Source organism: Sarcophilus harrisii, chromosome 2, assembly GCF_902635505.1.
Source record: "Sarcophilus harrisii chromosome 2, mSarHar1.11, whole genome shotgun sequence".
Taxonomy (NCBI): Eukaryota; Metazoa; Chordata; class Mammalia; order Dasyuromorphia; family Dasyuridae; genus Sarcophilus; species Sarcophilus harrisii.
Window position 1 is genome coordinate 247,149,006 of NC_045427.1, and position 27,131 is coordinate 247,176,136.

A 27,131-nucleotide genomic window follows, 5' to 3' on the forward strand; every position below is an offset into this window, starting at 1 on the left:
TTCTACAATGAGACTAGAAAACAAAAGGCATCTAACACAGCACTTTCCCATTGCACTTTGAAGTCTATCTTCTAAAACTCTGTATGTCTGTCTCTGTCTCTTCAAAGTCACCTGGGTCTTCCCAAACTTAACAATGCCCTTTCAAATTTAAGTAAAAATGAAAGATAGACTCATTAAATGTTGCAATAAAATGAGATTCACTTTAGTAAATAAGTATCCTCATACTCTTCCCAGAAGCAACAGCATAATAAGTTATGTGCAAAACTGAAGCATCTGTTTGAAGCAGACATTTTTCCTACTCTAAAGGTTCATAGTCTTGCAAAGCAATTTTCAAAAGAAAAGAAATGAAACAGACCCACTAAAAAATGAAGTATTTTTAACAGTCTAGGGATTAATTTCTTTGGGGTAGGTAGAAAGAGAAGCATAAAAGACAAATCTCAAAAAAAAAGTTACCTTTAAAAATAATTTTCCCAAATAAATATTGAATCACTAAATTTACATTCCATATTATTAGAAAGCAACTTATGTTTTTTTTTTTTAACCTAAACATTTGATTAAATGAAATAGGATTTTTCCAATATATTTTATGCATTTGGAGGGATGGAGAAAATAACAAGACTTTAATGATTAAAACTCTAATCTAAAAAGTAGACCATTATCTTTCTATTCTAAACTTGGCCCACTACAGTTCAGATACAGAACCTGAAAGAAACTGCTGTAAAACCATAAATTCAGGAAACCCCCACCCCCCACCTTACACAGCTTGCAGGAAATCCCAGAGTGCTTAAGAATTAGTAGCCATTTCCCCTAAGTGAAGACTGGTAGGAACCATACCTGTCAAAGGCTAGTTTGTAGTACAAATGCCCTAAAGAGATTTTCATCCAGGATTCCAGAGGCCTACTAATATGTCCATGAGTTCCAATGCACTCTGGGGGCAGAGGAGCATGCTCAGAAGGAACACTCTCACAATGAATGCTCCAATTTCAAACCGTTCATGGCTCGGCAGTTGTGCTAGGAAGCTGAGGAGGAAGTGAATGGCAGCCAGCTACTGGAGATTCTACAGTCATATTGGGCACAAAAGGAAAAGGGAAGACAATGCAATGTACAAAGGGCAGAACTGAATGCTTTAAAAATCACCCAAACTACTTCTGATATAAAACATGAAACTGTCATTGCTGAGCTCTTAAATTTGATGGTTTCCATTTCAAACAAAACCTAAATTTGTACCATTGCTTAAAAATTTCATAAACATTTCTAACCAATGAAACCATAAACATGTTCATAAGTCTTTATAAGAACACTGATGCTTGCTCAAAACCAAATGAATATTAAGTGTTATTTAGGATCCTAGAATTCTTTTTGGGTTTTTTTTTTAAATGAAGGAGAACAAACATTCAGTAGAAGCTTAAGCATAATTCTTCCAGAATTTTAACAAACTGTTAACACCATTCCAATTCAGGAAACATCTGGATAATTTTCTTTGCCTCATAAAAGATTTTAACCAGCTTGTCTGGTCTACATAATAAAAGTTCCCTTTCATTTATGTGTATCAATTAGATCTGGTAGTTTCTATGCCAACATGTATTTGTTATTCCTTAAAAAGATCATTTCAAAAAACAAGTTTGAAACTCACTAGTTCACTTAAAGGTATGAGTTCTAATGTGAGGAGGAGAGGATCTGCTGGCTTGGGTTTGGGGGTCTCAAAAAATCTCAATATCAAAAGCCTGAGAAAAATCAGTAAAATACTTTTTTTGTGGTTATTTCAATTTTCAACTTTCTGGAAAACATATTGCCCCATGAGAAAAACTGCAAAATAGTCTATTGGAAAACCAAGTCTTTTTAGGATTGTCTCTCTGTAACCAAGAACTTTGAAAAAAGGTGAAGTTTAGAAGATTTCGTCTGATACTAAGAAATCAAATTCACAAACCCAAGGATTCCAGAATAGCTACTGAGAAACCCATGGAAGCTTTCAAAATATAAATGAAAATGTTACATATACATGCATGCATGATCTGACAATTTTAAAGTCCTAAGCTAAATATCAAATTCAGAATCGGCTGCTTGCATTCTAAAATTCTACTAAATACATTTCCTTTGTCTAAAGATAAGCATTTAACAAAGACAAGAATCAGTCTTAAAGTATTCAGAATAGATGACCAAATAAATGGTATGATATAATCTAACCAAAAACAAGTATACTACAATTGCCTAAAATTCTACTATTTTTTGTCTTTCATGTATTTAATATAAAAGACCCTAAAGTTATTTCCCATTCATGCCCTCCCAAAAGAGAAATATTACTGAGAAAGATAAACACAAAATGTCAAAAACATTCATTTCTGAAAATGTGTTTATCAAAGAGAAGATAATTGGAGTGTACTTGACATATCTGACAAGGAAGAAAACCAGTGAAAGAGGGTAAAAGATATTCATAATTTTGCCTTTGTCTCTGACAAGGACATCTTCTGTTTTTTAATCATCAAATAGGAAAATATGTGATTGACTTCCATAAAAGAATAAAGATCAATTAATTGAAAACATTGACATTATCAATGGCTCTAAAGCTGCCCCTTCTTATGCCATATAATGCACTGTTTTAGTAATTCTCATAAAACAAGTTTTTGTCATTAAATTCTCCTCCATTGCCTAATTGTAGTGTGAAAGGGATAAAGGGACCTGAGCTTTCAAAGGCTATATTATCAGATGAGCATAAACTCTGGTAGGACCAAGCTAGAAAGGCTTTGAATGGACTCAGTAATGGACTGCATTTATCATATAAGAACCTGTTCCTAGCTAAATTTGCATTGACTTATCACCAGAAGATTCAAAGCTGTATGATATTTACTTTTAAAACATGAATTCAATAAACCATCACTACAGCATAGAGGGGGTTTTGTTAAGGGACAGGTCAATTCTCCGAGAGCCTCTACAACTGTGGATCATAACATCGTAAGGGTTTGCAAGGCAACCTTTGCTGACACAGATGTTGCGAACTGGGAATGAGATAAGTTGGAGGCAGAGGGAAGAGGAGAGAGGTCAGACAGCACAACTGCCTCTCAGTCAGAGAGGTCAGAGAACAGCAACTGCCTCTCAGTCTCCTTGTATCATCCTCTCACATGAGGGGATCCATTCTGCAAGTCTGAGTTGGATCTCCAGCAGCCATTGTCACTGACTCCCATATTACAACAGGGTTTCATTCTGCTTCCTGAAATAATCACACTAATATCATGATAGACCTTTTGAAGTACTGAAGTATAATATAGGTTTTACCAAAAAAGACCAAAAGGTACAATGTGTGCTGCCACAGTATAACCCAAAGAGAATTTAAGTCTCACTTTACACAAAAATAAAGTGGAAGAAATTTCAAGTTTGTCAGACTACTAGAATTTCTTCAGATTTCTTCACAATCTATTTTATAATACTCTTCTATTTAAAGCCCTAAGATTTAAGAGCTATTAAAGATCAAAAATATTGACTATGGAACAAGGAAGAAAAAAAGTTTGAATTATTTACTTTAAATATGTATTATGTAAGATGATACATTGTGAAGAAGCTTCCTATAGAAAAGGAAAGCTAAAGTTAGATTCTACATGTAGATATGTAGACATTTAACTTTAATACAAAGCATAAAGTGAAGATGTAACAGAAATTTCATAGTACCAGAAAAAAGACATGATTTCAGGTTAAGAAGAAATGTCGGCAATCTTCATTAAGGTGGAATCTGAACGTGACCTGGCTTAAGCTCAGTGTGAAGTCTGTAGAATAATCATCAGACCAAAAGGAAACCTACAATTTTGTTGCTCTAAAAACCTATGAACCAACAAAGTTTCCTAGCTGGCTGATGATAGGAGCTGCATATAATCAGGAATCTACTATTGATCAAACCCAAATCCAGATCAGGAACTTACGGAATTCATACCAGGAGACAGCAGACTTTACTGAGGTCATTCCACTTTGGGAGCACTGAAAGTTTACAAATCCCCAGCCTGAGCAATCTCTGATATCTTGAAATAACACAACATTGAATTATTTTTTAAAAAAAGCATCAACAGGACACACCCAGACATTCCCTCAAGAAGTGAATAGAGAAAGCCCTACCCAAATGTTAAGTCTGAAATGGGAAATAAGGTGGAATAATGAACAAACCAAAGAAAAATATCCAACATAAGAAGGTATACTCAAAAAATAAGCACAGAAGAAAATGATTTATACAAGCAAAGAAAGCATCAATACAACTTGAGCAAAAATTCAACTAGAATTTCTAAAAGAAATTAATTCAGCAAAAGTTTTTTTTTAATTAAAATGTTTTTTTTACTAAATGAGAGTACAAAAGCAAATCGGAAAAGATGAGAAACAAGAAATAAAGAATTAGGAGAATTAATAGCTCAGCATAACTACAAAACCTTGACTAAGCAATAGACTCCTTGAAAATTAGAAAAGACAAAACAGAAGCCAATGACTTCATGAGACAACAAAAAACATTAAAACAATGTCAAAAGAGCCAAGAAAAAAAAGATGTAACTCAGAGCACAAGAATAATTAACCAGAAAACAGATCAGGAAAAGAAAATTGAAGAATCACTGGCCACCTGAAAGCAATGCCAAAAAAGCACTGAGGTTTTTAAAACAAGAAAGTCAGTGGAAATAGAAAGAATACAATGGTCAATTTCTGAAACTCTAAAATGAAACTCTCAGGAATGTTATAGCCAAAATCCAGAGCTTCCTGAAAGAGGAGGAGAAAGGAAAGAAAAGAAGAAGGAAGGAAGCAAAGAAGGAAAGATTCAACCACTAAGAAGCACATTTGGTCAAAAATCATTTAAAGAGTATTTAATATGTGTAAAGCACTTTGCTAAGGCTAAGACTAGGAATATAAAAAAAGCAGGAAAAAAGTCACTCTCAGCCCTTAATCCAGAAAAACTAGGTAAAATGCTACAGGGGGAAAATAAACCTTTAATAAAATAGAAAATTTCCAGACATTCTTGATGAAAAACTAAAGTTATAAAGAAATTTCTAAGTTCAAACAAAGGAGGAAAAAGAAACATAAAAAGATAAACACAAATAATAATAAGGAATTAAATAAGAATAAGCTGCCTATATTCATATATAAAGAAATGATGCATGTTTCCTGTGAACCCTATTATCATTAGAGCTCATCAAAGTTTAATTAGACAGAAAACCAGGAAATAGTTAATGATCATAAAAGAAAAAAGGAAAAAGAAAGGAAGAGGAATACTAGAGGAGGGTGGGTAAAGAATCACATAATAATCAGGGTGTGCAAGTAGATATCAATGCAAATAAGGGAAGATTGGGGAAAGAGCTGACACTTTAACCTCACATCTGAACTAATCAAAAAAGGGGGAAAACACATTCATTTGCACACAAATACATACACACATACACACACACACACACACACACACACACACCTCAGAGAGGTTGAATACAGAAACAAATTTCCTTCGACAGGGAAACAGGAGGGGAAAAGGAGAAATTAGGAAGATGGATTAAAGAAAAGACAAGTCCTAAGCAAAACAAATTTTGACTGTAGATGTACAAAAATATTTCTATCTGTTTGTTCAGGTGGCAAAGAATAAAATCTGAGAAAGTGGCCATAAATTGAGGAATGGCTAAGAAAGGATGAAAGGAGATAGCTTCAGAGGAACCTGGGAAAAATTTCATTAAATGATAAAGCAAAGTGAACATAACAGAGACAATTTCATAAGACAAACAACTTTCATAGACAAACGTAGAAATATGATGAGTATAATGACTATTATTCCAGAAGACTGATGACAGAAAAACATGCTACCTGTCTCCTGATACAGGTGAAAGACTCAATAACATAGAATAAAACATATATAATATGCAATATGTAATTAACAGAGGTATACGTGTGTCTTTCGATATGGTCAATGCAGAAATTTGCTTTCTTTGACTCCACATTTGTAACAAGGTTTAGTTTTTCTTTTGCTCTCAATAGGGAGAGGAGTTAGGGTAGAAGTGAAGATAATCTAGCTTTTTAATTAATTAATGTATGTTATATAATTTTATAATAAAAAGATTATTTTATAAATATGTATTTTACAACTTTATATGTACATATGCATACACACAGTAGTGTTCTGTTTAATTTTTTTCAGACTTATGTGATATCAAGTCACTAAATATTTTGCTTTAAATAATTTTAACAAATTCTACAAAAAGAAAATTACTATATAATTGATGTGTCCAAGAGACCAAGTAAATCTATACAGGGAAACACAGGGGTGGCTGTTTTTATATTGTAATTTTTTTTTTTAAACATATAACTTATTTGAGTGTGACATGGATTAAAGAAAGAAGTCTGAAAATATTCTGATAAAAAATGGGTGGTAATCAATCAATCAATCAATCAAGTGAGCAAGCATTTATCAAGCACCTACTATATGGCAGAAATTAACCTAAGGCCAGATTATATAAATATTAAAAAATTGAACAATCTCTATTTCCAGTGAGCTTAAAGAATGAAAGGAGTAGCCAAAATAAAATTTGGAATTTTCTGTAAATTTCAATCATCAATTATTCTTGCTCCCTGTATCACTACAAATAAAAATATAATTCATAAATCAATTAGTCAAAGGTGCTTTTTTATTCATCATAAATGAGTACTGCAGTGGGGAGGATTCTGGAGAAAAGGCCGAGTAGATCAAAAAATTCCAAGTTCAACAGATTTCCTTGGCAAACAAGACAAAACTTCAGCTTAAACACAAAGCAGTTAAAAAAAAAAAAAAATTAGGGTTTGTGGTAGAACAGGATCCTAAAAAAGATACTATAGGAAGGAAATTTGATCCTTATGAAGTGTAAATACCTCCAGGCTAGTTCCACTAAAACAAGTGAGGAGCCCTAGGGCTAACTGGACAGAGAGGTAAATTATGCCCCAGCCACAAGAACTTTCACTTCCTAGTCAGGGGGATGTCGGAGTCAAGAAAAACTGAAGGAACATTGGCTGATGAGGAACACCAAGCCCAGCTGTGCGTGCCTAGCCAAGACTGAAAAAGCATATGCTTGGTATATGCATAAAGAAGCAGTGGGACAGGGAAGCTGTTGGCTGCAAGCACTTACAAATTTTTGTTTCAGGTTCCAGACCAGCAGCCAGAGCCACCATCTCTCACATCCTAGAAGTAGAGATGATTATACCAAAAATCTGCAACAAAATGAGCTGGCAAGGAGAAAAAACACAATCATAGAAAGTTACTATGGCAATAAGATAGAACCAGGTTCATATTCGGAGGAGGATAAGGTTAAAAAAAAAGTCTCTTCTACCCCAAAAGAGTAATTTCAACATGGTCACCTGCCCAAAAAGAATTTATAGAACTCACAAAAGACTTAAAAATCAAATGAGAGATACTAAAGGGAAAATACATAAATAAATGTGGGCAATCCAAAAAAAAAAAAAAAAACAAGAGGATTATGAAAAGAAAGTTAATCAACTACAAAAGGAGATCCAAAGTCTTAAAGAAAGGCTTCTTTTGAAAATTAGAATTGGATTAGAGAAGTGCAAATTAAGATAGATACCACTATATACCTCTCAGATTGGCTAAAATGACAGGAAAGGATAATGATAAATGTTGGAGGGGATGTGGGAAAACTGAGACACTAATACATTGTTGGTGAAGTTATGAACTGTTCCAACCATTGTGAAAAGCATTTTGGAACTATGTCCAAAAGGCTATCAAACTGTGCATACCTTTTTATCCAGCAGTGTCTCTACTGGGTCTGTATTCCAAAGAGATCTTAAAGGAATCGACATGTGCAAAAATGTTTACATCAGTTGTCGTCTTTTTTTTTTTTTGTAGTGGCAAGGAACTGGAAATTGAATGGATGGCCATCAGTTGGCGAATAAGTTACAGTATATGAATGTTACGAAATATTATTGTTCTATAAGAAATGATTAGCAGGATAATTTTAGAAAGGTCTGAAGAGACTTACATGAACTAAGTGAAGTAAGTAGAACTAGGGAAATGCACAGCACACCAAGAAGATTATCAATTGTGATGGACATGGGGCCTTTTTCAACAATAAGGTGATTCAGGACAATTCCAATATAGTAGAGAAAGTTATCTGCATCCAGAAAGACTGTGGCCACTGAATGTGGATCACAACATGGTATTTTCACCTTTTTTGTTATTGTTTCCCTTTTTTTTTTTTTTTCAAATTCACCTTTTTTTCCTTTTTGATTAGATTTTTCTTATGTAGGATGATAAATATGGAAATGTGTATAGAAGAATTGCACAAGTTTAACATATATTGGATTACTTGCTGTCCAGAGGAGGGAGGGGTGAAAGGAAGGGAGAAAATTTTGGAATACAAGGTTTTGTGAGGTTGAATGTTGACAACTATCTTTGTATTATTTTAAAAATAAAAGTTATTATTTATTTTTTATAACAAAAACTAAAACTGGCAAGGGAAAGCCAACAAAGTTATAAGGGAACAAGAGATAATAAAACAAAATATAAAGAATAAAAAATAGAAGAGAATGTGAGCTATCTTATAAGAAAAACAACAGATCTGGAGAGTAGATAGAGAAGACAAAAGATGAATAACTGGACTGAAAGCTACAATCAAAAAAAGAATCTTGAAACAATAAGACACATTTTTTAATTGTCCTTAAGTATAAGAACAAAAAAGGAAAGTATTAGAACAAGAAGGAAACATATTTAACATGTATTGGATGACTTGCCATTGGGGGGGAAGAGGGGGAAGGAAGGAGGGGAAAATTTGGTACAAAAAGTTTTGTAAGGGTCAGTGTTTGAAAAATTACCCATGCATATGTTTTGTAAATAAAAAGCTTTAATTAAAAAAAAAAAGTAAAGGAAGGTCCCCAGGTTCAGGGCAAAAGAATCCAATAAATCAAATGATGTGTACCCAGACCTTTGAAAAAGTCCTAACAGGATTTTGCCTGCTAAGAGAGCTGTTCTCTTAGTGTAATAAACCCATTCTTGCCATAAACCTTGAGCCTGTATATTCAGTGGGATTTGCAAGTGGCCAATAGCTGTTTTCAACCCTCATTCTCACACCTCAACACAATGATCACCACTTGAAAGGCAGAGATATTGAAAAGCCTGAAATACTGTTAAATTACTCCTTGAGGAAAGAAGAAAGGACATTGCTGGGGATCAGTTTACCTTAGTCCCACTTTCTGTTAAGTCAAACCCCCAAGGTTAAATTTCCCCTATAAATTTGCCCATGGCCCATGCCATCTTTGCTGAATCCCTTTTGTCTTAGCCCATCATGGTAGTGTTCTGCCTCATGGTGTCTTTTCTCTCATCCCCTCACCATCCTCATGATGTCTTTCTCCTTATTACTAACTAACTCTTTTAAGGTGCCTAAATCCTTTTATGGATTTAGTCTGCAAGTCAATGGACTACTTCTACTTCATGGCATATTTCTTTAATGGATTCTTCCAAACGCCTTTCTTTGGTAACCCTATTGCTTTCCCAAATCTATTTCATATTTACCATTCCTCTGTATCTTCATTTTGTTTGTAACCTCTTCTAAATAAACTTACCTTTTGCCCCCCCCCAAAAAAAAAAGCCATTGTGAATTGTTCCTGTGACTTCACCCCAACATTTGGTACCTACATCTACATCAATCTCATCATTTGATACCAAAACCTGGGATTGAACCAGAGATCTTTTGAAAACCTACAGCAACATCACTGCTAAATTTTGAAACTCCAGATTAAAGAGAAAATTTTACAAGCAATAAAACATACACACACACACACACACACACACACACACACTTTTCAAATATGCTGAAGTCACAATTAGAATCACAAAAGACCCATCAGCAAGTACAATAAAAGACCATGGGTCTTGGAATACTATATATCAAACAAAAGAATTAGAATGGCAGCCAAAAATATATTTAGTAAAATTAACCATGATTCTGAATAGGGGAGGGGAAGGAGGGGGAATGGACAGTCAATGAATTGCCTGACTTTGGGGCTTTTGTTGCTAAAAAAAAACCTAAACTTTATAAAAAATATGACATATTAAGAGACAAGAAGATATATTAAGAGCCAAGAACAATATAATACATTAAAAACTAATTTCAAGGAACTCAGTAAGGACAAACTGTTTTATACGTGGAATGTAAACTATTATCTCCAAGATTATCATTTGTAATTGAGTAATTCAAAAGGAAGACTGGGGTTGAGCAAAGCATGATTTGATTCTAAAAAGCAAAATGGTGTATGAAAAGGTAAAAACAGTAAATATTTTATATGAACAAGGTAGGAGAGCAAGAACAGATACAAAGGAATTAGATGGGGAAGGAGGGCTGACAGTCCTGAAAATCCTAAAATGGATTTCAGAAATGTTATTAAAGAGGGAACAGCGTGCGTGCATGCATGTGTGTGTGTGTGTGTGTGTGTGTGTGTGTGTGTGAGAGAGAGAGAGAGAGATGTACACACATCTAGAAGAATATAAAACTCTTCAAAAATTTTTAATGGAATGGGATAAGGTATGGAGATTAACAGGAACGGAATAAAGAGGGAGGGAACATTTAAGGGGAGAAAATAAGGGAGAAATTCTTAGGGGAGAGGAAAAATTAAGTAACAGCAAAGCAAAGTATTTTGAATCCTTTCTTATAATCTGCTGTGAACATAATTTTTTTTTCTTTTTCGGTTATTTTAATATTTTTTAATCTTAAATAAACACATTTTTTGAAAATGAGAAATGAGTACTACAGCCTAGATTTAAGAAATGTACATTTGGAATATATATATGCCTTCTAATTCCTTAGAACATAAAATTATAGCTAAATTCAATACAACTACTTCAAATCTAGGATCCAACCCAAACACTTAAAGAGTCAGACCAGTTTTTCAACTCTCAAGAAAAGAAAGGGAACCCACAATAGGCAGCATATTCTCTAGGGAACTGATTTCAGACTTGTGCATCAATCAAAATAAGGGTCAGAAGTGTCTACTGGTGAAAGCGTCAAATGATCTTTTGAGAAAGCTGAGAGGAAACTAAGGAAACTGGCTAAAAGGCACAGGGTATATCAAGCTACACCTCCCCATTTTCCTTTCCTTTATTTGCAGGGTACGAATGACATATTTAGTAAGATATGAAAGAGCTAACAAAGACAATTAAAGCAAAAACCTATTGCATAGGCAATGACAGTATATGTACTATCATGTTAAATTTTTCTATCCTTTAATTTTTTTTAATAGAAAGCTCTATATAGTAGATTCACAGTTTCATATGTGGTCCTTAAGGTCTTTCTTTGCATATATGGAAATATTCATGTTTTTAGTAACTGTCAAATGGACAATTTAATTATAAAAATGTATGCATATTCACCTAAGTGTGTATATATGTAAATACAGTTGCATAAAAATATGTACATACATGTATATATGGGTATAGACACATACACTTATATACAAATATGCATATATACATAAATGTGCAATTAGGTGAGCACAATGGATCGAGTACTAAGCCTGGAGGGAAAAACTCATCTTTCCTCAGCTCAAATCCAGCATTAGAATAACTTAGTGATTGTGTGATCTTAGGCAACTTACTTTACCCAGTCTGCCTCATGTTTCTTCATCTATAGAAAGCTAGAGAGAAATGGCAAACCACTGCAGAATTTGTGTTAACACCCAAATGGGTCATGAAGAATTAGACAAGATGAAAAATGACTAAAAAGCAAACACAAATACACACAAGTATAATTTACATACACCCCCTCTCAAAGGACTATTCCTGAGAAAGAGGTGGGCATTGAAAGGATGCATGTGGTAACAAGGTGGTAGTCCAAATATGAAGAAGTCAAAGAATAATTCTTATTTTGCAGAAATAGTCAAAGTAAGAATGTATCAACTAAAAAAGAATGGGAGGGCAGGAACAGAAAGCACTCACGCTAGCCAAAAGGACAGGAAGTAAGAAGAGGTAGCAAAAACATTTAGCATTTGTCTTATTATACTTTTACTGTAAATTAACATGTTCTTGATATCCATACACCTATTTCTTAAAGAGAGTCAAAAAAAGAGCCCTATACAACAGAATTCGTATTTAAATTAGAGAAAATATGTGGTTAGATAAAAAGTTCAAAGGTAGGACAACCATAATATGCCCTTTGTGTGCAATGGGTTTTTTCTTTTCAATTTGCTTGGCAAGAAAATACAAATATATAAGTAAAATGAAAAGCACTTTTAGCTTAAATTAAGAAACTGCAAAGTGCCAAGGTAACTAACTCATTGATCTGGATTTCTAAAATCTCTGGGGCATCTTTCCTTGGCTGGGTAGGCCTGACAACAAATACCAAATCACCAAGTCCAGGAAAAAATGATCTAGGATACATTTTTGTCCCTTACAAAGATCCACAATATGCTTGAGTTTTTTTTTCCCCTTCTAAATATAAAAACCACTAAATAAAATTAGTATGTCCATATACCTAACAGTCAAAGAGAAAATACAAATGAAACTACAAATATTCATTATGTAAAGATTACTGTTCAAGTATACAATAAATTCAACATATAATTTTCAAAGCTGTCTCACTTGTCCATTAAAGGTGATATTCTCTCATCTACTCATATTCTCTCTCTCTCTTAACTATTCCTACTCCTCCCTATCCCCCAGTCTAAGAGAAAAAAGGAAAACAAAGCCTTTGTAAGAAGATTTCATAGTCAAGTATAATAAATTTCCCTACTGGCCATGTCCAAAAATGTATACAATTCTTCATCTTGAGTTCATCAACTCTCTGTGAGGAGATGATTAGCATCCTTCATTATTTATGGTTATTTGTTCATTGTTAAGAGTTATTAAGTCTTTTAAAGTTGTCTTCACAATATTATTGTTATATATATAGCTTTCTTGTTTTCCTAATTTTCCTGATTCCACTGATTTTATTTTGAAAAGTAATTCACATAAGTCTCCCAAAGTTTTATTGAAATGATCCCTTACACTACTTCTTAGAGTAGTAAGTATTCTATTATATTCATAAATCATAATTTGTTCAGTCATTCCTTACTAGATAGAAACCAACCCCTTTAAAATTTCAGTTCTTTCCTACCACAAAAGAGCTACTATAAATTTTTTTTATACATGTGGGACCTTATCCTCTGTCTTTAATCTCTATGGGATATACAACAGTGATATTTTGGAACTTACTAAATGATTATACCAATTCACAGCTCCAGCAACTGTGTTAGTATGCCCATTTCCTCAAAGCCCTTCCAAAAATTATTATTTTCCTTTTTTGTAATTTTTTGCAAATCTAATTGGTAGGAGATACAATGTCAGAAATGCTTTCATTAGTACTTCTTTAAGTACTGGAGACTTGAAGCATTTTTTAAAATATAGTTACTAGCTTTATTCCAAAAAAATCTTTATTTATACCCTTTAATCATTGGGAAATAGCTTTTGTTCTAATATATTTGAAATATTTCTTATACATCTTAGCTACATGAAACCTTTATGAGAAAAAAATTGCAATAAAAAGTTTTTGCTCATGTTTCCTCTAATTTAATTTCATTTTTGTTCATTAAAAAATCCCTAATATTATGTGAAAAAACTGGCTGTTACCATCTACGATTCTCTCTATATCTTTTTTGTTCATTAATTCTTCTATCTATAAATTTTCCTTGTCTCTCTAAATTGTTTAGGATGTTATCTTTAATATTTAGATCAGGTATCCATTCAGGGGTTATCTTAGCATATGTGGTTATGAAGAGTTGAGCTAGATTTGAGTTCTATCAGTGTTTTCCCATTTTCTCAGCAGTACTGATTAAATAGTGAGTTCTTACCCCTATATCTGGGGGGGAGGGAAGGTTTATAGACTTTGTGAATAATAACCAGCTACATTGGTTAGGTTAAATATATTAAAAGATGTCTTTTATTCTATTTATCTCTCTCTTTGTTGATTTTTTTTGTTTTGTTTTGTTTTATATTTTAAAATATACCAAACTATTTCATTGATTAGTGCTTTGTAATATAATTTGAATCTGGTACTACCAAGTCTCTTTCCCAATTGTTAAAAATAATTTTCCTTCAGATTTTTTACCTTTTTCCTTCCAGATGAAATTTAATATTTTTTCTACCTGTAAAAAGTAATTTTTTGAAATTTGATTTATATGATACCAATCTGATTAAGTAACTTGATTTAGGTGTCACTGTCATTTTATTTTACTGATTCAGTCTTGTCATAAGCAAGGACTATTTCTCCAATTATATCCTACCTTTTTAACAGTTCATGAGGATAACTAGATCAAGTAAAAAAATTATCTTCTTCCTAATTCTGAAGCTTCTACAAGCAGACCCAACCTCCTAACCCTCTTCTCAAATAATGAGTAACATCCAATGATTTCCTTTCCCAATAATCTCTGAAGCTCAGTGAATAAACACAGCCTTGGCCAAAGAAGTCTCATTCTCAGAGCTAAAAATTCCATAGATGAAATTCAGGTTGACATATAAACTAACAAAATTTTATTTAAAAAAAAATATACAAAAATATTCAAATAAGAGCAGCTGTGCCATGAGAAGATTGAATTAGATAGTCACTAAGACTCCCTGTGCCTATTGCATACAAATGTGAGTTATTAACAAAAGATTTCAAAACTCCAGTTAAGAACATTTTAATATTTAGTAATAGACACAAAGACTAGATCTGTGATTTCACAGGGAACTCCCAGGTGCTATTACCAATCCAAGAGAGGACAATGTATCTTAGAGAGTTACCTAGAACCCTGAACAGTTATAGGACTTACAGGAACTGAACTCAAGAATTCCTGGCTTCTCTGTCTACCTACTACATTATATTGGCTCTTTTTAACAGTAAGACATGAAAAAAGAGAAAAATTTCCCAAGGATAAAAATTAGTGAATGCTCTTATATATTTCATCAAATGAAACTAGTCAACTAGATAAGTATATGCAGAACTCAAAATAAAAAAAATGAATGATATTGTAGTTCACATGGCAAGCCTGAATATTATTGGTGAATAACTAAAAGATTTTTTTAACATTTAATGAATCCCCAATGGAACAAGACTGCACTATGCTAAATAGGAACCATTACTAAGAAAATAATTTCAAATTATTACAAATATTTTTAAAATTCCAGGATGTCATGAAAAATTTCAAACTAAAAGCTTAACTTGCCAAGGGGGAAGTGAAGGGAGAAGACTTCAGCCTATAACTTCACTCCTTAATGAAAAGCTAGAACTTACCAAAAGAAGTCAGATTCAGAGTCCCTTGGTGAAAGTATTAGTGCAAAAGGCAGAATGCAATTCACATAACACAGTAGATGCAACAGAGAAGACTTTTGGAAACTTTGGTTCAAGGTTGAAAGAAGCTTGACAGGAAAACTGAAGGCATGGAGATAAAACTGATGGACATGAAATTTTCTAAGTACACTATGAGCTGTAAATGCGCTGAAAAATCAAACTGATGACCTGGAAAATAAAATGAGATTAAAAGACATCAAGTTAGTGAGGGATTGTGAATGTATATAAAAATTATTTTTAAATTTTTTCATTTTAAGTGATTATAAAGGAAATTAGAGATTAACAATTTTTTAAAATGTTCAAAATGTGTCATTATAATTAAGCTGGATGAACACCAGAGATACAAAGATGGCTTAAGATTAGGAAACCAAATTAATAAAAAAAGGAATGAAATGATTTAATTCTATAAAAAACAAAAATCACATTATATCAATATTTTTAAAGGCCTCTGACAAAATGCAACTATCATTTGTGTTTATAATACTAAAATCATCAATATATAGTCTTTCTAATATCTTCAAAAATATTTGACAAAACAAAATGAATGTTTTATGTAATTACAATACAAATATATTTAATATTATATAATAAATGTATTTATATTCATATAAACATGCAGATATTTATATGAATATTAAATAAAATAAACATTTATCAAATAAAAATATTTGACAAAATGAAAACAAATAAGCACAGCACTATGGTTTTTATAGTGAGAAAACACTAAAAGTTCTCCCAGTAAATTCAAAGCAAGATTATTCTGTCTCCAATACTACTTCACAGAGTACTGGAAATTTAACTATGTCAACAATAACAACAACAACAAGCACAAGAACAAAAATTGAGATAGTCCATCTAGTATTAGAACCTCTATATTCTACAAGAAAAAGAAATTACAAGAATTTGTAAAAAGAAGAGGCAAAATTAGTCCCATTTATAGACCATGTAATGGTTTGCCTATAAATTCCAGGGAATCAAGATTTACATGAACTGATGCTGTGTGAAACAAGAAGAACCAGGAATATATTGTACACAGTAAGTGAAAGACTTGGTTCTTCACAGTGGTTCAGTGATCCAAAGCAATCCCAATAGACTTTGAATAGAAAATGCCATCTGCATCCAGAAAAAGAAGTATGGAGATTGAACGTAAATCAACACATGCTATGTTTGCTTCATTATGTTTTTTCCTCTCTTAATGTTTTTCCTTTTAGTTTTGATTTTTCTCTCAACATAATAAAGAAATGAGTACCAAAAATGAAAGAAAAATCAGAAAAAGGAAACTTACAGGGAATCAATAAAAGAATTAAGCAATAACTTCAGAAAACTGTTGTCATTGAATCATTTTTCACTCATATCCAATTCTGCATAACCCTATTTGGGTTTTCTTAGCAGATATTACTAGAGTGGTTCACCATTTCTTTCTGCAGCTTTTTTTTTTTTTTTGAAGAGATGAAAAGCTAAGGTAAACAGGGTTAAGTGATTTGCCTAGGATTAAACAGCTATTAAGTGTGAGGCCAAATTTTAATTCATGAAGATTTAAGTATCTTCCTGACTCCAGTCCTAGCATTCTATCCTTTGCGCCACCTTGCTGCCTTCTTCAGAGTAATAGTACAGAAATCAATACCAAAAATCATCAACATTCTATACACTGATAAAATTCTGAAAGAAAAATTCTATTTAAATAAGTATAGAAGCAGCTAGGTGGCACAGTGGATAGAGCACCAACCCTGAAGTCAGGAGGACCTGATTTCAAATCTGGCCTCAGACACTTAACACTTCCTAGCTGTGTGACCCTGGGCAAGTCACTTAACCTCAATTGTGGAAGGAAGGAAGGAAAGAAGGGAGGGAGAGAGAGAGAGGGAGGGAGGGAAGAAGGGAGGGAGGGAGAAAGGGAAGGAAGAAAAGAAAGAAAGAGGAAAGAGAAAGAAAGAAAAGAAAGGAATAACTATATAATGTACAAAATATCTGAAACAATCTATCAATTCGCAAGACTTACATAAATATTACTACAAACCAATCAAAAAATTAAAGTAAAATCTAAAAATTTAGACAATCAATAATGCAAAACAAACAAAAAATAAAAGAGACTTAAATAAATAGACAAAACAGTCATGGGGCACAGCATATCAGAAAATTATACTACAAAAAATAATTTATAGCTTTAGTACTATACCAGTTAAAATTATCAAAACGGTATTTTTTAGCGGAAAGGAAAGGAAAGAAGGTCAAGAATTTCAATGGAAATAATTTTTAAAAATAGAAACAAAGGTTTCCTAACACTACAAGATGTGCAATTATATTATAAAGCATTAATTATCCAAAACTATTTGGTACTGGTTAAAAAAGGAAATTAATAGATCAGTGTAACAGTCCAAAAACTTCAACAACCAGGTGTTCAAATAAGCCAAAGAACACAAAATACTAAGGGAGAGACTTTTTTAAAAAAAATAATTTAAGAACTGCTAGAAAAATTAAAAATCACTACTGAAAAATAAACATCTTGCATCTACATCTTATATATATTGTATTCAATCCCAAATTAATTATCTAGATATAAAACATCATTTTTTTTTTAAATAAAGAAGAATGGACAGGTATGAAGGTTGGACCTATAATTTCACTGGTACAGGGAACTCCCAAATGAGTAAATTCTCTCTATTCTCTCTAATAAAACAGGTTGGCTTTCTCTGCTACTTATAGTGTTGAGATTGTCTCAGAATACTGAGAGGTTAATAAGCACAGGCAGTATATCACAGACAGGACTCCTTAGGACTTGCTGGCTTCAAGGTAGGCTTTCTCTTCATTAGAAAAGAAAATCCACTAAATTCCCTAGCATGATATCAGGGAAATTCACAACCAGAAAGGGACAGAAAATTATCAAAGGCAATTTCAATTATATAAAACTAAAAAAGATTTTCCACAAAGTCAATTCAGCTAACATAAGAAAAGTTATTTCTTGGAAAGAAGTCTTTGTTAGCAAAGATCTCTGAAAAAAGCATAATAGAATGTTGTCGTGATGACAAAGGTCTGATTAGGGAAAAAGAAGCACAAACTCAGATACTAGAGTCCAGCTTCCCAGGAAAGAAGACAAGGTTCTAATAGAAGGGATAAATGGAGAATGTCTGGAGAAGAAAGAGCCCCAAGGAAATTATTAAACACATCATTCACTCTAAGGATATCTCCTCATCCATGGTGTAGCGCTGCCTTTGGCCAACAGATCACTTTGATATAAAATCTTACAAAGAAAGATGAAAGATTATAAATCATATAACCTCATTTTTAAAAAAACAACAAAAGGTTAAAACAATTTCAAGAAAATTTGGCTAGACTCTAAAGGCAACTTAAAAATTAAAAGAATTTTTTTTTTAACCACCAAGGACAATACAGCCACCTCACCCAAACTGTAGCATCCTAGGCCTAGATATGCTTAGCAAGGAAGAAAAATGGAATTAAACAGAACTACAGGAAAAACAGCTGGAGAAAACAAAAAGCATACACTGAAGAAATTCCCTTCGGCAAACAACCCAACCCTAGAGATGAAGAGAAATTGAATCACAAGGTATCTGAAGAAAGAGAAGATATTGAAGGCATGGAAAAATATCAGATCTTAGTAATACTTTTTTTTAAATGCCCAATAACAAAAACAACAAAAATCAACCTATATACCTACTTTCCAGTCTATATAAGAATCATCTACACATGCATAAAGAACATCTCAATGAGGCGATAAATAGGAGGTAGGCAATTTTCCACAACACAGCATACTTTTATTAATATACAAAATAAGGAAAAGGCATTTTCCTTATTGTCAGTTCATAATGTTTTAAAAGAGTTTGATTCAATACAGCAAAATGCTACTAATCATAAAGGCTCTCTAACCAATAAAGTTTTTACCATCAATGCAACAAAATCATTCAAGATTCCTAAAGATATAATCTTGTTCTGCAAGATCCCTAATCATAAATTTCAGGCAAGGCACAAAACAAGAAGAGCTATGTGCTCACCAAAGTGTGCAGCACTATCATGGAAGAGATCCAGTGTAGAATCCAAGATAAAAAAAAAGATTCCCTATAAATAATGAGGTCTTTCGGATGCTCATATTTGTGGATAATCTTGTGCAGATTGAATCAAGCTCCAGAACAATTCAGAGTCCCTTAGATGAAATCTGTAACCACTCACAATGGCCGAATTATCCACACAGGAAAAACTAAACAGAAAAGGAACTTATCCAAATGACCAGAAAACCTCTAACAATCATATTGTTGGATAATATATACCCTGAACATAAAATACAAAAGGATCAGCTCAGAATTAAACCAGAGATTACCTTCAGAAACCTGAAATTTTTTTCAGGGAAAAAAGATTCAATTTTTTAGCACTGATATTCTAATTGTGTTGCTGTCACAATTGTGTTGTCACATTGTGTTGTGTCTGAGTCACAGAATAACATATAAGGTTGTCGTCAACATTCACACATTTAACTTTTGTGACTTCAAGAATTAGCCAGGTTTTATTTCATTTTCACTTTCACATTAGCAACCACACTCATCCGTGCGTATGCACAAGACTTGAGACCTTGTCCATCTCAATCTTCTTAGAGCAATGATTAAAATTCCAGCAACCTCTCCCTTGATTTTCAGAAGACAGCCACAGTAGAGAGGTTTATAGTAATACAGTATAATGCAATGCCCTAATATCACTATTTGACACAGTGTAAGGTAAGATTAAAATTTTTAAAAATTTATTTTTTGTATGGACATGTATACATACATTGTATTTAACATATTTAACATGTATTGGTCTACCTGCCATCTGGGATAAGGGGGTGGGGAGAAGGAGGAGAAAAACTGGAAGAAAAGGTTTTGCAACTGTCAATGCTGAAAAATTACCCATGCATATGTCTTGTACATAAAAAGCTATAACAACAAAAATTTAGTTTTAAGAATTTAATTTGCTGTACAATATCTATGATCATGTAGAATGCATGTGTCAAGAAAAATGAATATTGCCTAAAACTAATTTTTAAATAAGTTATTAGCGCAAAAGGTCATAGAATTCTACAAAATTACTAACAAGAAAAAATGTTTTGCATGTTACCAATTTTATTTTGCAAACTACATTTTATGGGTTATTATGAAATAACTTACTATGAAGTAACTTGGTTAGGAAGAGAGCACCATATCAGAATTAATGATGCTATAAAAAACTATATTCAGAAAAGTGTATTCTCAGCAATCTCTAGCAAAAGATTGCAGGTTTTGGTGGTTGCAGAAAACTAACCCCCTATCTCCCAAAGGTTCAGTGTATCAAAATTTGCTTTTTTCCTCCTTACTTTTGCAACATTTTCTAGAAATGTAAACTCTACAAAAGTTGAGGATTGACTATATTCCCAAAGAAGTAAAAATGATTACTACAAAGACAGCAATGGAAAGGCAAATGGTAAATGTGAGCAGATTGTAACAAATAACAAAGGAGAATCTTTAAAGAAGAGTTAAAGGTAATGAAAAGTAAAAATAATCAAAAAAATATTTGAGAAAAAAAATGGCCTCTTGCTGAGGGCAAGGATCAACAGATCGGCAAGCTATTCATAATTTCAAAAGAAAGTGAAAAAAGGCCCTACACATGCTGGCTGGAACCCATAGTTCCAGCAACAAACTTATAGGAGAATACATACAAAATTCCCATAGGATATGGAGATACAGCTTGTAAGGTACAACAACTGAAAAAACATGCATATCAATAAAATAATTACCCACTAAAGATCTAATACAGTAGCATCAAACTCAAATCAAAACAAGATATATAAGGAATATACATAAGAAAAAATACATAAGACTCCTCTCTGTGGTTATATACCGACTTCTCTAATAACAAAGTCTATACTGAAAACTTGACATGGAATTCTTATCCTCTGACCTGTCAGACTGAGTTTTCTGTAAATCCTTATCTTCAATAGATGTTACACTGTATTAAGAGTAGAAATATATACCAAGTATTAATAAAATTAAATCACTACCTCCTACAGGAGGACGTTCCTGATTTCCCACAACTAGTGACTCCCAGCTAAAATTATCTTATATTTTATTTTACATTTTTTTTACACAATATGTGAGTGCTATCTTGTGTTTAGTAAATGCCTATTGACTGAGTATAAAATGATAAAACATAATTTGGGCACAAGAGAAGTTTTTACCTTTCCTAATGGGTTTTTCCTTCTAATGATGATGCTACATATATTGCTTATTCCAGGTATATAACCCACATCTTTTTGTTTGAACATGAGACAATAAATTTCTTAAAATGTAAAAAAAAAATTGTTACAAATCATAAAATATTTCATCATTATAACTATGAGAACAATTATTTTATTGTTGTTTTTTAAGTCTAGTATAATATTAAATGTAAGCTACTGCTGACTATAATCATCACAGGCTTCTGGAATCTTGAAATTCGACACTGGAAGGAACCTTGAAGGCATCTAGTTAGTTCAATCTCTCACACATTATATCTGAAAAACTTCAAAAGTTAAACAATTTACATAAAATATTAGAGTAGTATATGTAAGGGTACTCAAGCCAAATCCAGCACTCTTTCCACTGCATCAAGTTGTCTCCATGTTTTTCCATTTGTTCACAGTCTTAAAATAATAATTGTAACAATCACAATTCACACAAGGCAAGAGCTCACAAGGTGGTCACAAAAAGCAACGAGGACACTCTCAAGGGCCTCTCTTAAGAACTGTGCAATTAACTGTATGACATAGGAGACACTATCACAGGTCCACCCACTGTGGTGTGCCTTCTTCAGAGAGGGTGCTGTGCTCTGAGCAAAACAGAGTTAAATTAGCTCAGAAGAGGTGTGAGATGCACAAAGCATATCCCAAATTTCATGTTTGTCTATGAATTATGACAGAGCACTCCGAGCTACTATTGGTCTGATCAGCCACAGTAGGACACACTATAACTGGACTCTAACATAGTGATGTCATTCTGATCCTCTTCCAGAATGAAGAACAACTAACCAACCATCAGATCAATTAGTCAACTAATTTTTTTGATATCACTAACATCTCAAATTTATTTTGTTTTATAGCTTTTTATTTACAAATTTAATTAACTAATGAATAATAATAACAATAGCTGTTTGTCCTTCATTCTAGAAGAGAACCATGACATCAGGGAGTAATGCTAAGACATGCAAGTGAATTGGATTTAAGTGAGGGAGGGCTGCCTCATTTTCTCCTCCAAAGCCATCTAGGTCCAATGGACAGATAGAGCCGAGGAGGATTAGAGATGGTCATGCAACAATAGTATTTAGAAGCACAAAAGAGTTTAAGTAACTGCCTTAATTCCTCCATTTATATGATGGGAAGAGACTTCATAGGAATATGGCAGAACAAATCAAATAAATATTTGATACTATAATTGTGAAAAACTATCAACATATACCACATCCCAAAACTTCCTCCTAGTCATCCCTGTTTCTCTTCTTCACAGATTACACAAGGCAAAAGCACCAAAATATTCCCTTTTGACTTTTAAAACATAATACAGAACCTTGTTCTTCATATCTATTTGTCCTTTTCTTTCCCTGAAATGAAGATCATAAAGTTTCACTTGCCACATCTGGGGAAACAAACTCAGAGATTTTGACTTAAGTCAAAAGAATAAGATGCGCAAGTTCTAAGTTTCTATCCTATACAAAAAGTTTAATTTAAGTTTGATATGATTTTCCCATAGAAAAAAGAAAAGTATGTATATAAATCATTAAGAATAATAAATGGCATTTATATAATACCTTATGGGTTGCAAAATGCTTTACATAGACTTTCTTATTTGATTCTTTTAACAATTCAAAAAGTACATAATCCAAATTTTATTACTATTTTACATAAGAAGAAATGCATGCTCATTAAGTTGAGGTGAGGTATAGAGGCCAGACTCAGTCCAGATTCCTGGGTCTCCAAAACTCTTTCTACCATATCATTTCTCTCTAAAGTTCTCCTTTCCCAGTTTTTGTCAGAAATGACTACAAAATATATTTAACTAATTGTAAATTATGTATCTCTAGAGTATATTGTCTTGTATCTAAATTATATATAAATTAAATAGGATAAAGTAACCTACATAAAACTTTATTTCTATTGAAGAACATAGACTTAAGAGTTAGAAGAGAACTAATAAATTATCTAAACCAATCTATTATTTTTACATTTTTTTTAATTACTTTTACTCAGACATAAAGTGATTTACCCAATTTTACAAAGCATTAAACAGCAATCAGAATTTGAACCCAGGACATGATTCTAAATCCAACAATTTCGCCAAAATATCTATAATGCAGGTATTAATAAGTATTTATAGACTTATTTTACCAAGTTGCCTTATTTTCATAATTTCTGCCACATATTTACTACAACAAATCAATAAAAGGTGAAAATGTCAGTCATGTAATGTACAAGGGTTTCTTCATGGAAAATTTTCAAAAGCATGTTGAATGCTTTGAGGAGACTTAGTTATGATTATGAGATTATGAGATAAGATTATGAGAAATTGAGAGAGATGTTTAAATGGAATTTCTCTATATAATGTAGATCAAGTTGTACATCTTACTACCTTTAAACAGAAAGATTTTCTTTATTGAGTTCCATATAAATAGACTATCAGCTTCCTTTTGTACCTTAAGGCACAACTACTCACAATGTAACAAGGCACAATGTTGTAAAACATTCCCAACAGTCCCTGCCTTCAGAGAGCTTATGTTCTACTGGGGGACAAAGCATGTAAAAATACTTAAGTAAACACAAGAAAATTGTGGAAGTGTTTAAGGGATCCTCTGGACTTGTCTGGCATTTTCCATAATGCCAGACAAGTTGGTTGCTGCATTTTCCACAAATACTGGACCCAGAGCACACAGGAAGCCCTGAATATGTCAGGGAATAAAACTCCCCCATCCCACTGCACCCCCAGCTGACATACTTTGCTGTTTGTATCCCCAATTGGACTGTATATCCTTGGGAGTCAAGAGAGGTGCTATTCAAACTGCACTAAGCTAAGAAATTGCTTGTGCAGCTGAGATCCTTGTAAGATATGCAAACCATCCTATCTTCATAATTTAGCAGTCCCCAAGGGAAAAGAATGTAGTTACCTTGCTCCTCACTTTCAAAAGGGGTTTTGCCCTTTTCCCACCTTTCCTGCACCTTTCTCCCTTCCATGCTATACCCTTTTAGGTGGACATTTCTGTTTTCTCCTCCCTCTTTTGTTGTACTGTCATAAATATACAAACTTCTGTATGGATTGTGAACTGGTCTATGTTCTATATTTATGTTCATTTTTCTTGTAATAGACCTAATTTTCACCTAAGTTTAATGAAGTCAGTTTCCTGTTAACAGGAAGATATGTACTAAGAACTAGAAGATCAGGAAAGGCCATCCAGGAGAAAGCAGTGGCACCTAAACTAAGAACTGAACGACGTTTAGGTTTCCAACAGAGACACAAACATAATAGAACAAGTTTTGGGAAGGAATTGCCCAGTTTGGCTGGAATTATCAGGTAACAAATGTCAAATGAGTGGTCTAGTTAAAATTAAATAGGAATTCAGAAAAGGAAGATATCGTTATAGATATAGGAAGCCTCTGACCTAACCTAGAAGAACAAATAATATTTTAGTATTAGATAAAACAACAAAAAATGGAGGGAGGGGAGTGAGAGGAGAGGGAAGGAAGCATAACAGGAACAAAAATACTTACTTCTTTACCCTTTATATCCTTGGATAGAATGCTGGCTCTAAGATAGAGTTTCAAGTTCAACCTTAGACATTTACTCAGTCTGTCTGTCTATCTGTCTTCCCCAGGGCAAGTCACTTAACCTCTGTTTGCTCAGTTTTTTGAACTGTAAAATAAGCATCTCTCAGGTCTGTTACAAATGAGGAATTTGTAAGAAGTGTTTAGTGTAGAATCTGAGAGAGGCACTATATTAATGTTTCTTTTCCCATTCCTTTTTCAATCTAAAGTCCTTTGTATGATTATAAAAGTGTTATTGAGATATGTTGTCAATTCAGTATTACTAAAATATAATATGGTACTTCAAAAATAATCGACTAGGGGCAACAAGGTGAATCAGTGTATGGAGTACCAGCTCTGAAGTCAGGAGAACCTGAGTTCAATTCTGGTCTCAGACACTTGACACAGTATGATTTTTATTATTATTATTATTAGGTCAATCACATAACCCCAATTGCCTGGTACCTCTCAGGTCCCCTAAAAAGTGACCAATTGCAAACTAATAGAATATATACCTAAAAAGACAGGTGTTAAAGACTTTAATTCCTCCAATAACCTGTTAATACTTGACCAAAAAAGTAACTTTTCTCTCTTAGATTCTTAACTTTGGCATTATCCTCAATTTCTCATTCTCCCACATATGCAGTCAGCTGCCAAATCTTGCCATTTTTACCTCTGCAACATTTCTCAATTTATGCATGTGTAGATGAAGTTCCTTAAAGAGCTGATATATATTAGAAGCTAACTAAACTATTTTGTTACAAGTGAGGGAATTTAGTTGATAAGAAGGGAAAGTTTGAAGGAAGAAGCAACAGTGATATATTTTTAAAAGAGAGAGACAAGAAAAAAGACATTAACCCAAGTATTTATAAAATACATAGCAGGAAGTTCAGGAAATATGTCAGAGATGTAATTTCATATGCAACTCCCTTTTTCTGTTTTTATTTGTACATGGAAATGATCATATCTGTTGATATCTGTTAAATTCATTTTTCTTCCCATTCCAATCCATCCTCCAGACAACTAGCCAATACTAAGTAGTTCTTAATTAACTCCAAATTTCTATCTGGATTTTAAAACTCTTTATAAAAAACTTTATAACATAGGTTATAACTAACCTACCTTTCCATTCTCATACATTACTCCCCTTCCTCTATAACAAACAAAATGGTCTTGCTTCTGATCTTCTCACACAGTATTCTGTTTCCTTACATGCTTCTGCAGTAGCTGTGCTCTCTCTCTATATGATGCTCACCCCCTAAAATCTCTCACTTCCTTCAAAACAAAAGTTCAAGTATGACCATCTGCTTGAAAGTTTTCCAGAAGGAGTGTCTGCCCTCTCTAATTTATACTTATTTTACATTAATTAAATAGTGAAAATTTACAAAGTGCTTTAAGATTTGCAAAGAACTTTTATAATATCTCATTTTATCCTCACTACAACTCTCCAAGGTAGGTGCTATTATTATCATCTCCAGTATTTTCTCTGGCTCTCTCTCTCATACCTGGAATGGCCCCTTCCTTCTCAAAATTTGCTTACTGGCTTCCCCAGATGCCTTCAAGTCCCATCTAAAATCCCATCTTTCCCCATTCATTCCCCAATAACTCTTAATTTTAATACTTTCTCTGTTACTTATTTTCTACTTCTTCTGCACATGACCCGTCTGTACTTTTTTGTTTGCTTGTTGTCTTCCCTATTAGATAGATGGTAAACTCCTTGAGAGCACTTCTCTTTTTGTATCCCCAACACTTAGCACAGGGTCCGGAAAATAGTACATATGTAAGAAATGTTTACTGAAAGACTGAGTGACTTAAAGAAAAGGAAAATTGAGAATGACAGAAGTAAAGTGCCTAGGGTCGATGTGCCTAGGGTTACACAGGTTGGTAATATCTAAAGCTAGATCAGAATTCAGATTTTCCAATCATTAATACTCTCTTCACAGTGACTTCTAGCTTACTAACACATGTACCTGTTGTCACCCCCAACAGAATAAAAGCTTCTGGAAAGTAAGGATTGATTCATTTTTGTTTTTGTATTCTCAGAATCTAACACACAGTGCCAAGCAAAT

The 27,131-nt window shown here is 33.0% G+C and overlaps 1 protein-coding gene across 9 annotated transcripts in view; it reads right to left on the reverse strand.

Moving 5' to 3' along the window:
• The window catches only part of EHMT1 (euchromatic histone lysine methyltransferase 1), a 259,276-nt gene that overhangs the window by 189,015 nt on the left and 43,130 nt on the right, over window positions 1–27,131 (reverse strand). For 4 of the 9 annotated variants that reach the window (XM_012539611.3, XM_031951871.1, XM_031951872.1 and 1 more), the window contains exon 2: window positions 15,225–15,449. The exons of 4 other annotated variants lie outside the window; for them this stretch is intronic. The gene's annotated coding sequence lies outside the window, so the exon portion shown is untranslated. Of the gene's footprint in view, window positions 1–834; window positions 1,058–15,224; window positions 15,450–27,131 lie in introns of all 9 variants that reach the window. One more of the 9 variants, XM_031951874.1, reaches the window with a different exon arrangement.